Genomic DNA, 15,567 nt, shown 5'->3' on the forward strand with positions numbered 1-15,567 from the left:
TTTTGATCAAGCCCGATATATGCTGACACACCTAAATCTATTAACAGAGTTTTATATTTACTTTCGTCAGAAGGCGAAGGGGGGAGCTTAACCAAAAGGTGTTTGAGACGTGTGCGACACGTGAGAAACTTATGGAACAGAGGCGGTGCAAGAGAAGGGCAAAGAGAATGGGCCTCACAGCACAGAGGGGTGCTAATGCTTACCATGCTAACTGGGGAGAATTTCTGTCCCCAGGCAGGCGGAGCTTACGCAAGATAATCGACTCCCGTGTTGTTTCAACAATGGTGGTTCACGAAGTGTAAGGGTTTCATTTTAAATGTGTAAACTAGCTATTAAGTTCATAAACGAGATGGGTTAATGTTGGATATTACTTCAATTAGAAGTTAAAGATAAAAGAGGAATGTCTGGCTGGCAACCCTAGATCCGGCAGCGCCCGCAAAGTTTGTTGTGTGCATCCCACTTGCCCGTAATGCTAAAGCATAAATTTGTCTGTGATAGTATGATTGAATGCAGTGGCGGAACCACAGTGTGTCAGTGCGCATTGCCCCCTTAACCTTAGACGGAAATAAATTATCGGAAGAACAGGCTACCAGAAATTGTACTCAGACTTTTGAAAACATAACCTATGAATTTCATTATAAACTTGTAATTTTACAATTTCTCATGCAAATATTGTGGCAGTCAGTTGCGCAACGACAGGGAGCATTGGACGGAAATTAATTGAGGTGGGGGCAGACATTGAAGTAAGTAGAAAGCAATACTAGCAGAATCTAAGAGTAGCAGGACAGAAGGAAACTCAAGATGGAATTAGTTTTTATGTATTTCTTGCATTTTTTCTTCTAGACGGCCAATGGCACCTGCAAGGGGGGTGGGCACAGAGGGGCAATTGCCTCCCTCGATTTCAATTTTTATACAATTAAAAATACATTTCGTAAAAAAAATTGCTCGCAATACCTGCTCTTCTTATAGTCCCGTCAAGTTCATAGCCATAGCTAGGGGGCAGCGGGAGTCAAACTATCTAAATGGGAAAAGAAAAAAAAATCTGTAAAGACAATGCCATGGCGCCCTGTTAAATTATTTCCACCCTATAAAATGGATATTGTCAGTTTGAAACTATTTGCATCTAAAAAAAATTCTTGATTGCTTCGCTCGCAATATGATCCTTTTCTATAATGTTGCTGCTAAACAGCAGCTTTGTCTTCAATGCATGAATTGCTTTGAGGCAAAGGAAGTGCACATTTCAGAGACAATTTATATAATTTTTGCTGATGGTTTGTTATGAGGCGGACAAATTGATTATGTAATATATTTTTAAATAATGTACTATTATTATAATGTGCTAATTATTCATCTGATTGATATAATCATTATTTATCGCAATTAACAGGATCAGATCAGTCGTGGCTGCTAATATTTTGCACTGTTATACAACAACCAAATATTTCCAAGGCAAAATCATTAATAATATAATGACATCTATTAGTCACTTCCTCACACATCGTACATCTTACCCCTTATGCAATGATCATTTTGTGTAAACTTACTAACTTGAAAAATGTATATTATATAATAAATTCACTCGCTTTTAATAGGTTGAAATATGAACTTTTTTCCGCTCATGGTTTCCGCAGCCTCTACACGAAGTTTCACGGCAATCCGATGCTTTGAAAGGGCTCAAAAGGCCTCGAATACCTTGGTCGTGATAACTTAGTGGGGGCGCAAGAAATTATGGTCAAAGTCTGTCTGAGAGCGGAGATGGCTCCTGCCTGAAATAAAGGTTTTGTTTTACCTTTTGTGTTGTTGAATCTTAACGTAAATAAAACCACGATAGAAATAAAAGACGTAGAAAAGGCAGTTCTTATACACTTCCAAATTGCTATTTGCTCTCCATATGGTGAAAGGCAGATCCCAAGAAAGCAAAATCTCAATTCCAGCCTTTTTGCTTTTCCATTAGACCTTCGAAAAAAAGGTGTTTAATAAAAAATATTCTCTAGTTTACTCAAATAACACAATTTAGATGTGTTTTGAATTATATTTTGGATGCAAAAGTTTGTGTTTGTCTTGTGTAGTAGTTGTGGTGTGTTTGTGTTTATATCGTGTTATAGTTGTGATGTGTTTGTGTGTGTCTTGTGTAGTAGTTGTGCTGTCTAATATGTTTGTGTTTGTCTTCTGTAGTAGTTCCTCCATTCATATTGGGGGTTAGGCGTAGAGCTGACAACTCTGCACTGTAAAAAGCCATGTCAAGAATCAGCAATATAAGGCCATGGATGTTCCCAAGGTAAAATATTCCGGAGGTAAAATAGTCCCCCGTTCGGATCTCCGGGTGGGGACTACTTTGGGAGGTCCCTGGACTAAGGATAAGATCTACGTTAGGAATAAGAAAAATATTAAATTAGGCACCTGGAATGTTCTGAGCCTTTACCGGCCTGGGGCATTTCAGTGTACAGTTAATGAGATAGTCAAGTATAAATTAGATGTAGTAGCTGTCCAGGAAGTTAGGTGGCCAGGAGAAGGGAATTGTAAAACTAAAAACTATACTTTTTTCTATGGTGGTACTGAAAATCATAATTTTGGAACAGGCTTTTTCATAAATAATAGAATTATCTCGGCTCTTAAAACAATAGAATTTATTAATGATAGGATATCATATGCAGTTTTACAGGGTAGGTGGTGTAAAATTATTTTAATAAACATACATGCACCAACGGAAGATAAAGATGATAATACTAAAGATGATTTTTATACAGAGTTAGAACAGGTTTTTGATAAATTTTCTCAGTATGATATGAAAATTCTGTTAGGTGACTGTAATGCACAGATTGGCAAAGAAGAGACATTTAAACCCACGATTGGTAAAGAAAGTCTTCATGAATTAAGTAATGATAATGGTATAAGATTGATTACTTTTGCAACCTCAAAGAATTTAATTGTGAAAAGTACCACTTTTAAACATAAAGATATCCATAAATATACCTGGTCTTCTCCAGATGGTAAAACTCATAATCAGATAGATCATATTCTCATTGATAAGAGAAGGCATACTAGTGTAATTGACGTTCGTACACATAGAGGTGCTGACTGTGCCAGTGACCATTATTTAGTAATTGCTAAATTAAGAGAAAGACTCTCAGTGATAAATCATAAGCAACAAAATCTAAAAGTTCTAAAATTTGATACAGGAAAGTTTACTGATGAAAGAATTAAGAAAGATTACCAAATTAAACTGTCAAATAGATTTGATGTTTTGCAGGATTTAAATGATGATGAAAATATAAATGAAACAGACGTAAATAAGAATTGGGAGCACATACGTAATGCAATAGAATCAGCAGCTAAAGAAAGTATAGGATACCATAAACCGAGAAAAAGTAAGCCATGGTTTGATAATGAATGTCATAATCTAATAGAAATAAGAAATCAGGCTAGACTTAGGTGGTTAAATAACTCTGATGATACAAATCTAAACAATTATAATAGAATAAAGCGAGAAGTTAACCGCACGTTTAGAAGTAAAAAAAGAGATTACTTGAAAAGCAAAATTAACGAAATTGAAACAAACAGCAAAAATAAAAATATCAGAGATTTATATAAAGGTGTAAATGAGTTTAGAAAGGGGTGGCAACCTAAAGTAAACTTGATAAAAGATAAAGACGGTGATTTTCTAGCTGACCCAAGCGATATTCTAAATAGATGGAAGAACTACTTTAATGACCTTTTAAATGTCCATGTAGGAGATAAATCAGAAGTGAATGAAGTACACACAGCAGAACCTTTAGTCCCAGAACCTAACTTGACTGAAGTTAAAGATGCTATTAAAAGGCTAAAGAATAACAAAGCACCTGGCATTGATTTAATACCAGCTGAGTTAATTAAATATGGTGGAAATTCATTAATTTGTCAAATTCATAAATTAATTTGTTTAATATGGAATAAAGAAGAAATCCCTCAACAGTGGAAAGAATCCATAATTGTTCCTGTGTTTAAAAAAGGTGATAAAATGAACTGCAATAATTACCGTGGAATTTCTCTACTCTCAACAACATATAAAATATTATCTAACATTCTTTTAACAAGACTAACCCCATATGCTAATGAAATTATAGGTGATTATCAATGTGGATTTAAACGCAACAGATCAACTACAGATCAAATTTTTCACATCAGACAGACACTTGAAAAAAAGTGGGAATATAATCAAAATGTCCATCAGCTATTCATTGATTTCAAAAAAGCATATGATTCGGTCAAAAGAGATAAATTATATAATATATTAGTAGAGTTTGGAATACCTAAGAAGCTTGTTAGTATGATAAAAATATGCACCAGTGAAACAGAAAGTAAAATTCGTGTAGGTATTAATATGTCTGACAAATTTACAATTCATGATGGGTTAAAACAAGGAGATGCATTATCTCCATTGCTCTTTAATTTTGCCTTAGAATATGCTGTTAGGAAGGTACAAGAAACTAAAGAAGGACTAAAATTAAATGGTGTGACTCAGTTGTTAGCATATGCAGATGATGTAGACTTACTGGGGGATGATGTGAATACAATTAAGAATAATGCTAAAATATTTTTCAAAACTGCTAAAGAGATAGGTTTGGAAGTTAACAAAGAGAAAACTAAATATATGCTTACAGGCCGAAACCAAGTGTTAGGTAATAATCAAAATCTAATTATTGATAACAACTCGTTTGAAACAGTTTCCAAATTCAAATACTTAGGAGTAATATTAACAAATGAAAATTATATTAAAGAGGAAATAAAAAGTAGGCTTAATTCAGGAAATGCATGTTACTTCTCTCTTCATAAACTTTTGTCTTCTCGTTTAATATCTAAGAATCTAAAAGTTAAAATATACAAAACCGTAATTTTGCCTGTAGTATTATTTGGGTGTGAAACTTGGTCCCTTACATTGAAAGAGGAACATAAATTGAGAGTATTTGAAAATAGGATCCTTAGGAAAATCTTTGGACCTAAAAGGGATGAGGAGACAGGTGAGTGGAGAAGGTTACATAATTTAGAACTACATAATTTGTATTCATGTCCAGACATTATTAGAATAATTAAATCAAGAAGACTTAAGTGGGCAGGCCATGTGGCACGAATGGGAGAGGAAAGAGGAGTTTTCAGGATTCTTGTTGGGAAACCTGATGGTAAGAGACCTGTAGGAAGGCCAAGACGAAGATGGAGGGACAACGTCGAGATGGACCTAAGGGAAATCGGTAGGGATGGAAAAGAGTATATAGATCTTGCTCAAGATAGGGACAGATGGAAGGCCTGTGTTGCTGCAGCCATGAACCTTCGGGTTTAAGAAGGCTAGAGAGTTAGTTAGTTAGTTAGTTATTATTATTGCCCAAACCTCAGACAAAAATTCGTGGTTATGCCTCTGGTGTCACTCAATACACATGCACATATATATTACCCATGTCTGTGGTCAAATTTGAACTTTCCATTGTTTCCTTGTTTCTAATCCGATAAAATAGCATAATTTCCATGTTGCCTAAATAATAATAATAAAAAAACCTCATGAGAGCCGCCGTAACGGGTATTCTGTCCTTGCACACACAGTAATAAACCAGGTGTTTCACATTCATCATAGACAATAAATAACACCACAGCAACTGTTTGGTAGATCATTTCCTCGATTTGTGAAATATAAAACATCAATGTACACTTATGCATGCGGGATTTCCAAACCTAACCCCTCATTTACAAGGGACGACATTACCACTAGAACATCGGGGAGTCCAGCATGTTCATTGCTTGATAAACTTTTTACAAATTTACCTTCATGAAGCGGACATAATTGAGAAATCATTTGTGCTATCTTTTTCTGTTTTGAAAAATATATTAACAGCCATTAGAAGACCTGAGTTATGTTTAGGATAAAGCGGGAGGGGTTCATGGCGAGACTTTTTTGGTGTGGGAATAAGACTGATTGATTGCTTTTATTTTCTTTGGTTTTGTGCCACTTTTGGCTAATGACAAAGATGAGGATGAGTGATACTGTGGTGAAATTGATGAAGGGACACTCCTAAAGATCACCCATTCCCAGGTGACCAGGTCCCTGGCAACGTAGTGTGCTCTCCACTCTGCCACATAAGTCATCAGTGTTGATCAAGAGTTTGACATGCATGTCTTACATTTCGATCAACACATGCGTGTCTCTCTGCCTCCCTACCCCACCCCACCCCCAACACACCACGCATTCACACACCTGATAATTTCATATCACGGCTCGGGTATCAGTATCGCTCTCAAGTAAAGCAAGCGCACTGACTTGCTCCTTATTACAGGTCATCGAATGTAATGAAAAAGGAAAAAAAAAGAGCATCCTTTTTCATTTGCTCTCGATATTCAGGAGTGTTCACCTCAAGGATGTGCACCCTACAGTAGTACGATAAGGACATGTGTCTGTTGCTCCAATCAGCGTTGGCTGCCTTGAGACCTTAAGGGCACGTGATACAGTCTCCACGGGAGTCTTCCCAAGCTGTTCCGTCTGTGGCAGTGTGCCAACTTAGCTCTCTTGGAGCCGGATCTGCCTCTTTCGGCTGTGAACTGGGACATCCACCCCCGTGCCCCACTATGATACCATCACTGGTTCCAGCCCACATAGCTAACTAACTAACCCTCTAGCCTTCTTAAACCTGAAGGTTCATGGCTGCAGCAACACAGGCATTCCATCTGTCTCTATCTTGAGCAAGATCTATATACTCTTTTCCATCCCTACCAATTTCCTTTAGGTCCATCTCAACCTTGTCCCTCCATCTTCGTCTTGGTCTTTCTACAGGTCTCTTACCATCAGGTTTCCCAACAAGAATCCTGTAAACTCCTCTTTACTCTCCCATTCGTGCCACATGGCCTGCCCACCTAAGTCTTCTTCATTTAATTATATCTGGACATGAATACAAATTATGTAACCTTCTCCACTCACCTGTTTCCTCATCCCTTTTAGGTCCAAATATTTTCCTAAGGATCTTATTTTCAAACACTCTCAATTTATGTTCCTCTTTCAATGTAAGGGACGAAATTTCACAACCATATAATACTACAGGCAAAATTACTGTTTTGTATATTTTAACTTTTAGTTTCTTAGATATTAAACAAGAAGACAAAAGTTGATGAAGAGAGAAGTAACATGCATTTCCTGAATTAAGCATACTTTTTATTTCCTCTTTAATATCATTTTCACTTGTTAATATTACTCCTAAGTATTTGAATTTGGAAACTGGTTCAAACGAGTTGTTATCAATAATTAGATTTTGATTATTACCTAACACTTGGTTTTGGCCTGTAAGCATATATTTAGTTTTCTCTTTGTTAACTTCCAAACCTATCACTTTAGCAGTTTTGAAAAATATTTTAGCATTATTCTTAATTGTATTTATATCATCCCTAATAAGTCTACATCATCTGCATATGCTAACAACTGAGTCACACCACTAAATTCTAGTCCTTCTTTAGTTTCTTTTACCTTCCTAACAGCATATTCTAAGGCAAAATTAAAGAGCAATGGAGATAATGCATCTCCTTGTTTTAACCCATCATGAATTGTAAATTTGTCAGACACATTAATACCCACACGAATTTTACTTTCTGTTTCACTGGTGCATACTTTTATCATACTAACAAGCTTCTTAGGTATTCCAAACTCTACTAATATACTAGGCAGATCGGAAAGTAACGCACAATATTTTTTTTCTCCCCAGATATTGCAGCTGGAATGCTGAAATTGCACGACGAGAGAGTTTGAAGTTTGCACCACAGAGGGTATTTTTTCCCCCTCTGCAGCTCTAGCGAGAGAAGCCTGAACTATGAAACAAACATGGTGCGCATGTTACTGTTGTCCACGTGTGAAGAGCAGCGAAGTGTGGTTCGATTTTTGTGGGCCAAAGGGCATACACCGAGTGAAATTCACAGGGATATGCGTGGGGACGACTGTCTGGACCGTAGCAATGTCTCCAGGTGGTGTCCATTCTTTCAAGAGGGCCATGTGAACCTTAGTGATTCGCCACGCTCCGGGCGGCCGGTTACAGCTTCAACTCCGCAGAATATCCGCGCCATTGAGGCAGCAATTGTGAACGACCGGCGTGTGCACCTGCGAACCTTATCGCATACGTTCAACATTTCCTATGGTGCGGTGTACCACATTGTTCATGACACGTTGAAATTCCGTAAAGTTAGTGCTCGCTTGGTGCCTAAGATCCTGACAGACCACCAGAAGGGCCAGCGAATGATGACAAGCATGGATCACTTAACGCGTTGCGCTGCAGAAGGGCATGACTTTCTGAAAGGAATCGTCACTGGTGATGAGTCGTGGGCGTACCACTACATGCCCGAAACCAAGCAGGCCTCTATGGAGTGGAAACATGCTGGTTCCCCAGTACGAAAAAAATTCAAAGTGACTCAATCTGCTAGGAAAGTGCTTGTGACAGTGTTCTGGGACATGTTTTGTGTGTCATTGGTGGACTTTGCTGAACACGGGACCACTGTGAATGCTGCAGTCTACATTAAAACTTTGGTTAAGTTGCGTCGTGCCCTTCGTGACAAACGCCGCAACATTCATGCTGATGGTGTCAAATTTCTTCGTGAAAATGCCCGTCCCCATGTTGCTGCTCATGTTCGTGAGAAACTCACCGAATTTGGGTGGGAGGTGCTCCAGCATCCACCATTCAGTCCGGACCTGGCACCATCGGACTTTCCTCTGTTTGGTCCCAAGATGGAATTCCTGGCCGGTCAACACTTTGCGACAGATGCGGAAGTGAAATCAGCAGTCTGCAGATGGCTAAACTCCAACCAAACGGACTTCTACGAACAGGGCATATTGAAACTGGTACCACGATGGGAGAAATGTGTTGAGAAACTTGGTGACTATGTAGAAAAGTAGGGCAAAGATGTCAGTTCATTTGTGATTTGTTTGGTTTTTGTTACATATTAAACTTTTTGTGAAAAAAATTATTGTGCGTTACTTTCCGATCTGCCCACGTATTATATAATTTATCTCTTTTGACCAAATCATATGCTTTTTTGAAATCAATGAATAGCTGACGGACATTTTGATTATATTCCCACTTTTTTCAAGTGTCTGTCTAATGTGAAAAATTTTATCTGTTACATTTAAATCCACATTGATAATCACCTATAATTTCATTAGCATATGGGGTTAGTCTTGTTAAAAGAATGTTAGATAATATTTTATATGTTGTTGAGAGTAGAGAAATTCCACGGTAATTATTGCAGTTCATTATATCACCTGTTTTAAACACAGGAACAATTATGGATTCTTTCTGCTGTTGAAGGATTTCTTCTTTATTCCATATTAAACAAATTAATTTATGAATTTGACATACTAATGAATTTCCACCATATTTAATCAACTCAGCTAGTATTAAATCAATGCCAGGTGCTTTGTTATTCTTTAGCCTTTTAATAGCATCTTTAACTTCAGTCAAGTTAGGTTCTGGAACTAAAGGTTCTGCTGTGTGCACTTCATTTACTTCTGATTTATCTCCTACATGAACATTTAAAAGATCATTAAAGTAGTTCTTCAATCTATTGGGTCAGCTAGAAAATCACCATCTTTATCTTTTATCAAGTTTACTTTAGGTTGCCACCCCTTTCTAAATTCATTTACACCTTTATATAAATCTCTGATATTTTTGTTTTTGCCCACATAGACCAACTTTTATCATAATTATACATTTTGCACGTGACGTGATATTGTTAAATTGGCTGCGTCGCCCCACTCCCTCTTATCGCCCAAGCTACTTCTTTATCACGCCGTGTTTGACGTGAAATTGACATAATATTGTTATCAGGGAATTCTTTATTTTCGATTTCATACGACCATCGGTGGATTATTGAGATGGGCGATGCCGCCAAATCTAGATGTTGAAAACTAAGAATAAATTGTCATCAAATTAGAGTTAACAATAATAGCAGTGTCCCCACCCCTTTGACAACTAACATTACCCTTGGAGGTACTTTATCCAGCCTTCGTAAATCTAAAGGCCTCCTCAAACAGAAAGAGATCTTCCCAAGCAGGCATATCGCACTGTTGTATGCCACAATTTCGAATGACGGCAGGTGTAGAGCGATCCAGTGGAGGGAGTTGACCCCACAAGGTCTATAAGTTTTTTCAACATAGTCATCGGCCATTTTTCTGTTGTGATCGCCGCTGTTTCTGTGGAAAATTACAACCCGAAAACTGACCGCCGCGATCTGTATCATCCTGCTGAGTCTGCCCGCATATTGTTTGATGAGGCCTTAACTCCTTGAAAGTCAGTTTTAGTTCCTTTATGCACATCAGGTTTAGCAACACTGCCAGGAGGCAAGCATTGATCATATGGGAGTAAGATTTGATTTGTTCTCTTGGGAATATAAAACTTCCGATGTCAACGGGAAGAAGGCAGTTTGAAGATGCATTTCACCAGCGGAAAAGTCGAAACTTCCATTTGATTAGCCGTAACTTGATGTTGAAGTTGATTCCTCATAAGGAGTACAAGGGATTCCGAAAATTCTTATTAATCATATTTTTCAAACATCGTGTCCAGCTTAATAATCAACATAAAAAAACGCTTCCTCTTGCAACATGGAGAGAAATTCATACTCTTGGATACACCCAGGGTTTTTATTTAGTAGTAGTGCCCATTTGGGCGATATTGAAATAAATGCACAACTGTATCTCCTTCCCTTAACCGTGGTTTTTCGTTTGGCCGGGGCTCGTTTGGGTGTGGCAGTGTAAAGAAGTACTCGATGAGCCCAGTGTACTCTCTCTCAGACATTGGAAGTGTTAAAAAGACAACATTTGTGAGATCGATTGACCTACCAAATAGTAACTCAACACAACATAAATTCATGTAAGAAATAGCAATCAATCCAAAGAGATTTGTCAATATCTTGGAAACTAACAAATCTGAATATTCAAAAACTTTCAATGTTGAAGCCATATCAAATTATTTCGATTAGGGAGACTAAACTATCAAAAATCAACAATTGATATATTTTATGTTGCAATGTGTCCAAACTATGGAATTTGGTTGGCTTAAAGAATTGCAAAATACTAACTTGACATTATATCGATATATTCTTAGTTGAGCCTTCTACACATTATTACATCATTCCAGACAACTGAAACCAACAGATACATGATCAATTACTCAGATTCTAATAATAATAGAAATATATTTTGATCTACAAAACACGTACTTAATACTAATCTAAAGTGATTTCATAAATCATTATTATCTGTCTATGAACAGCAGTCAATGATCGATATATGCCCAACCTTTCATACCTCAGACTAACTAAAGATATAAACATTAATTTACAGTACCAAGAGATACATATATAAACAACTTGAATCTACAAGCCGCACTTGATTGATCTGTCTGACAGCCTCAAACCATTTGATATCTGTTGAATGCTCAGAAACTCTGATGGATACAAACATAAAATTTTCTGCCCTGAAGCAATGGCAAGCTATAGTATAATGTATGAAATGTATAATATAATACATATCAATTGATCGGTTTGTCTGCAAATGGGATTCAAAACATTACAGAAGAATTGACATTAAAGCCGCTTATACCTAACAAAAATAACTTTTGTAAAATATCAATAAGACAATTTGATTCAACATGTTACTTCAATTGGTGAGCTATGAAACTTTGTGTAATGAAATCAGATTCAAATATTAATTTATTATGATATGTTAGATCCTATTATAATTAGGTAAAGTACTTTAGTCATTTATCAGTCTAACATATTAAATCTTAAAGGATATAAAATCTTCATTATCTTAAATCAATAAATAAATTTCTGTTAATCATTAAGATTATCACAAGTTAACAAAACACCGTAAAGTCATTAACTTAATTGAGATGTCTAAGTATGATATGAACATCTTATTTGCATAAGGTTTCTTAAATTAAGTATGACTAGTAATGGACATCCCAGAGTATCTAAGAGATATAACACTCCTTCACCTTCCTCTATATATAATCTTATGGATCGTTCTGAAATAACTTTAGCAACAAACTGGTTCTATAAAGATTGTTTTGTAACTACAAATTATTATGTGGATCATAACTTTCATTTTGAGCAACATGGAAAAATAAGATTCAATAGCACTTTCAGCATGAAGGTGATCAAAATATAAGCAAAACAGTAGTGGAATTGTTGATTTAACATCTTTTTCTTTAATGTGGGGGAAACCAATGTGACAATATTATTCTAACTGAGAATACATACTGTAAAAGCATTATATTTTGAAATAAATACAAAATCCATCAAAACAATTGGAAACTAAATTATTAAAGCATCAAATATTATTTAAATGAACTCACTTCTGCTTATTTTATTAATAAAGATGCACATTCAACTACACAGTTTCCTTTCTTTGTAAGCACAAACTTATCTGTTTCAAATAATATAATACTGTGTTACACGTTCACAAATAATGGAATGCCATCACTTTTCGTCTAAAAAAAAAGGGTGATCAGATTTAAAATTGTGATCTAGGAAGTAACGAAATATCCTTCATGGAAAGCTACGATGATGTCAGCTTGTCATATTGCCAAGGAACACTGCCATGAGGAGAATTGAAGTATGATACAAAGTAATTTCTCAAATCAATTGCTTCAGTTGATCCCCTACATCCGGCTAAAGTAATATTACACAGGGGACACTCATACACTGTATCTTCAAAGTACACACCATCTCTCGTTCGCACAAAATTATGCAACACACAACAAGATTTAACTATCAATTCACAGAAGGAAAGATCAACATTTAAAGGTTTTTGTAAAATGCCCCATTTAGACGACAGAATGCGCATTGAACATTCCACCACTTGCTGTGCTCTTCCATGCCTGATGTTGAAAAGTTTTTGGCAATCGTTTGCAGTCTTCTTTGGGAAAGGCCGCATAATCCTTGTGCTCAAATGAAATGACTCGTCCGCAATCAGAACAAAGGGCACGCACTTTCCGGACTCATCTTTAGGCAAGGCTCTTCCTTCCGGAATCCCAAGCACGTTTCCCTCCAGATTCTGTCCTATTTGTGAGTATTTGAAAGAGTTTATTTCATATGGTTCTCTGTCTTCACGCACTTCAATGAATATGAAATTGTAGTCTGAATTTACCCACGCGATTAACACCAAAGAAGATGATTTAGATCCATTTCCATGAGGTAGGTTTATCTGTACAATCTTTCCTGCAAGTGCACCAATGACATTTGGGAACTGTGTTCTTTCGTAGAACTTATTTGCAATTTGAACCCAGTCATCCTCGGTTTTGTAACCAGGCATGAATATTGGAATAAGAATATCCCATAAGGCAGTGCATGTAGTCTTGATGATACTTTGTATTGTTGAGATGCCAAGGCAGTATTCTTGTGAGATGGCACTCATCGTCATTCCAGATGAGAGATATCTGGAAGTGGTGAAAGACAATCTTATTAGATATGCAGGATATAGCATTCCCCCATGTTGGCAAATACATATATAACTGTTAACCAGGGCTGGAAAAAACTAAAACTAATTCAGGTGCCAGCCCTTTTTTCTCAGATCTATCTCTGGTCTATCATGAATACAACTAAGATAAAGCTACACATTGTGAAATATGATCTAAAACATTTAATTTATTAATCAATACACAACTGGATTAAAAATAAATAATTCTTGTGCAAGAGTGGTATTGCTAAAGAAGGCTCAACTGGTAACATCATGAATAACCATATACATTTTAATATATGGCAGACTCTACCATATCACCGCCGATTTTAAACTTCGGCTAGCAACAGTGATAAAATTAATAATGCAATGTTTATTATTCTGATTTAATGATGCACGTGATACAGAAAACACATATTTTAAAACAAGGGCAATGAACATTTCCATAAGCAGACTCGAAACATTAAAAAATAATATTTTTTTAGCACTAAAATTTTAAATTCAGGTGCCAGATGAAAATTTTCAGACACCCTGTATCTTTTCTATCCATGCCCATATTTAAAGATTTGAGAGTATTTCTTGCTGTCGCCCCCAGTCATTGATTGAATCCCCTTCCCCCAACTCATAAGAAACAAACATGCTGATAACCAGGGACCGGATTTTGATGACATTTCATCTTTTAACTGGTGCAACTAGTACAGAAATCCTGAACACCCTCCTCAGGCTGAAGAAATGTAACTTTTTTTGGGTAATTTTGTTTCATTGCATGCTGAAACATAAGAAGTTCAACAATTTCTGTTCTACGTATATTCAGTAGAATGTTATCTTGCGGTACTTACTTTGTGTTTAACTACCAGCGCAACAAAGCAACATGCTTGTGAATTCTTCCCAATTTTATTGATTGTGATCCATAAAGTAAGTGTACAATATAAATATATATATATACTATTTTCAATAAGCAGATTGTGCTGGACCCTGTGGCCGAGTGGTTAGCACATTGTGCTATGACGCCAAGGGTCCCTGGTTTGAACTTGCTCAGGCTTGGTTGTTTGTGAATGTCCATTCATCAATTTCATCATTTCATCACTCATCGCCACCTTCGCAAATTAGCCAAGAGGCACAAAACGTGAAGAAAATAAACTAAATCAATCAATAAGCAGATTGAGTTTTGTACAAATTCTTGGGTCATTTTTCAAAGATTTTTATGTCATCAAAATCTGGGACCTGCTGATAACTAAATGGCTTTTACCCCAGGTACACAATGAGTAGTTAAAGCTCACTGTGTGCCTGGCAAGACAATTCACATACTACAAGTGCAAATGCTTACTGCTTTCAGTAAACCCAACAGACAGGCATGAGATCAGGCAAACATAAGCATTTCTGATGATCCTGTTCTGAACTTGTCATTTAACAATGCCATGGAGTGATGAGACATAGCGGCATTTCACTAATGTAATGACTAGGGCTCGGAAATTGATTTTTCTTTTTTAACCTTGAAACAATGCTTAACCTGATATCATTCAATTTCTCTTCAGTTAGAACCAAAAAATATTCTTTCTATATTGCAATTTTTGATCTTTAGGTCATTTTCCAGTATTTTTTGCTGTATTGCATTTTTGTGGTTTATTTTCATCCTTCCCTGTTGTTTCGTGAATTTTAAAAATGTAGCTTAGCTTTTGTGCTCATTTTGAAGTGTATCATGCTGCAAGTTTTTGTTCAAGTGGTGCAACAAAGAATCTATCTGAGTACCCCATTATTTTCAAAGAAAAGAAATATTTACTATCATATAGATCACCACACAAGTTTCCCAGGTTCAACTTGAGGCTCCGTGATCACATCCTACACACTCGGTTTCGGCCACATTTAAAATAATTTCGTCAAAATGTAAGTTTCTTCTAAGAAAAGGGTGTTTCATAATAGGATCATTCCAAGCCAAACCATTCAATTGCATGACCATTTTAGAAAAAAATCATTTTTAGTACATGGGTTTGTACATGTTTCTAGATATCAAAACCAATGTTCCAAAAAAAATATTGTCTTTAGTTCTCCTGGGGCAGCCATTTTTCCAACATGGCGCATGGCTTTTTTTTGCTCATGTAGGAGTATACAGAAAC

The sequence above is a fragment of the Lepisma saccharinum genome, chromosome 1, assembly GCF_977018435.1.
Source record: "Lepisma saccharinum chromosome 1, izLepSacc3.1, whole genome shotgun sequence".
NCBI classification, from domain to species: domain Eukaryota; kingdom Metazoa; phylum Arthropoda; class Insecta; order Zygentoma; family Lepismatidae; genus Lepisma; species Lepisma saccharinum.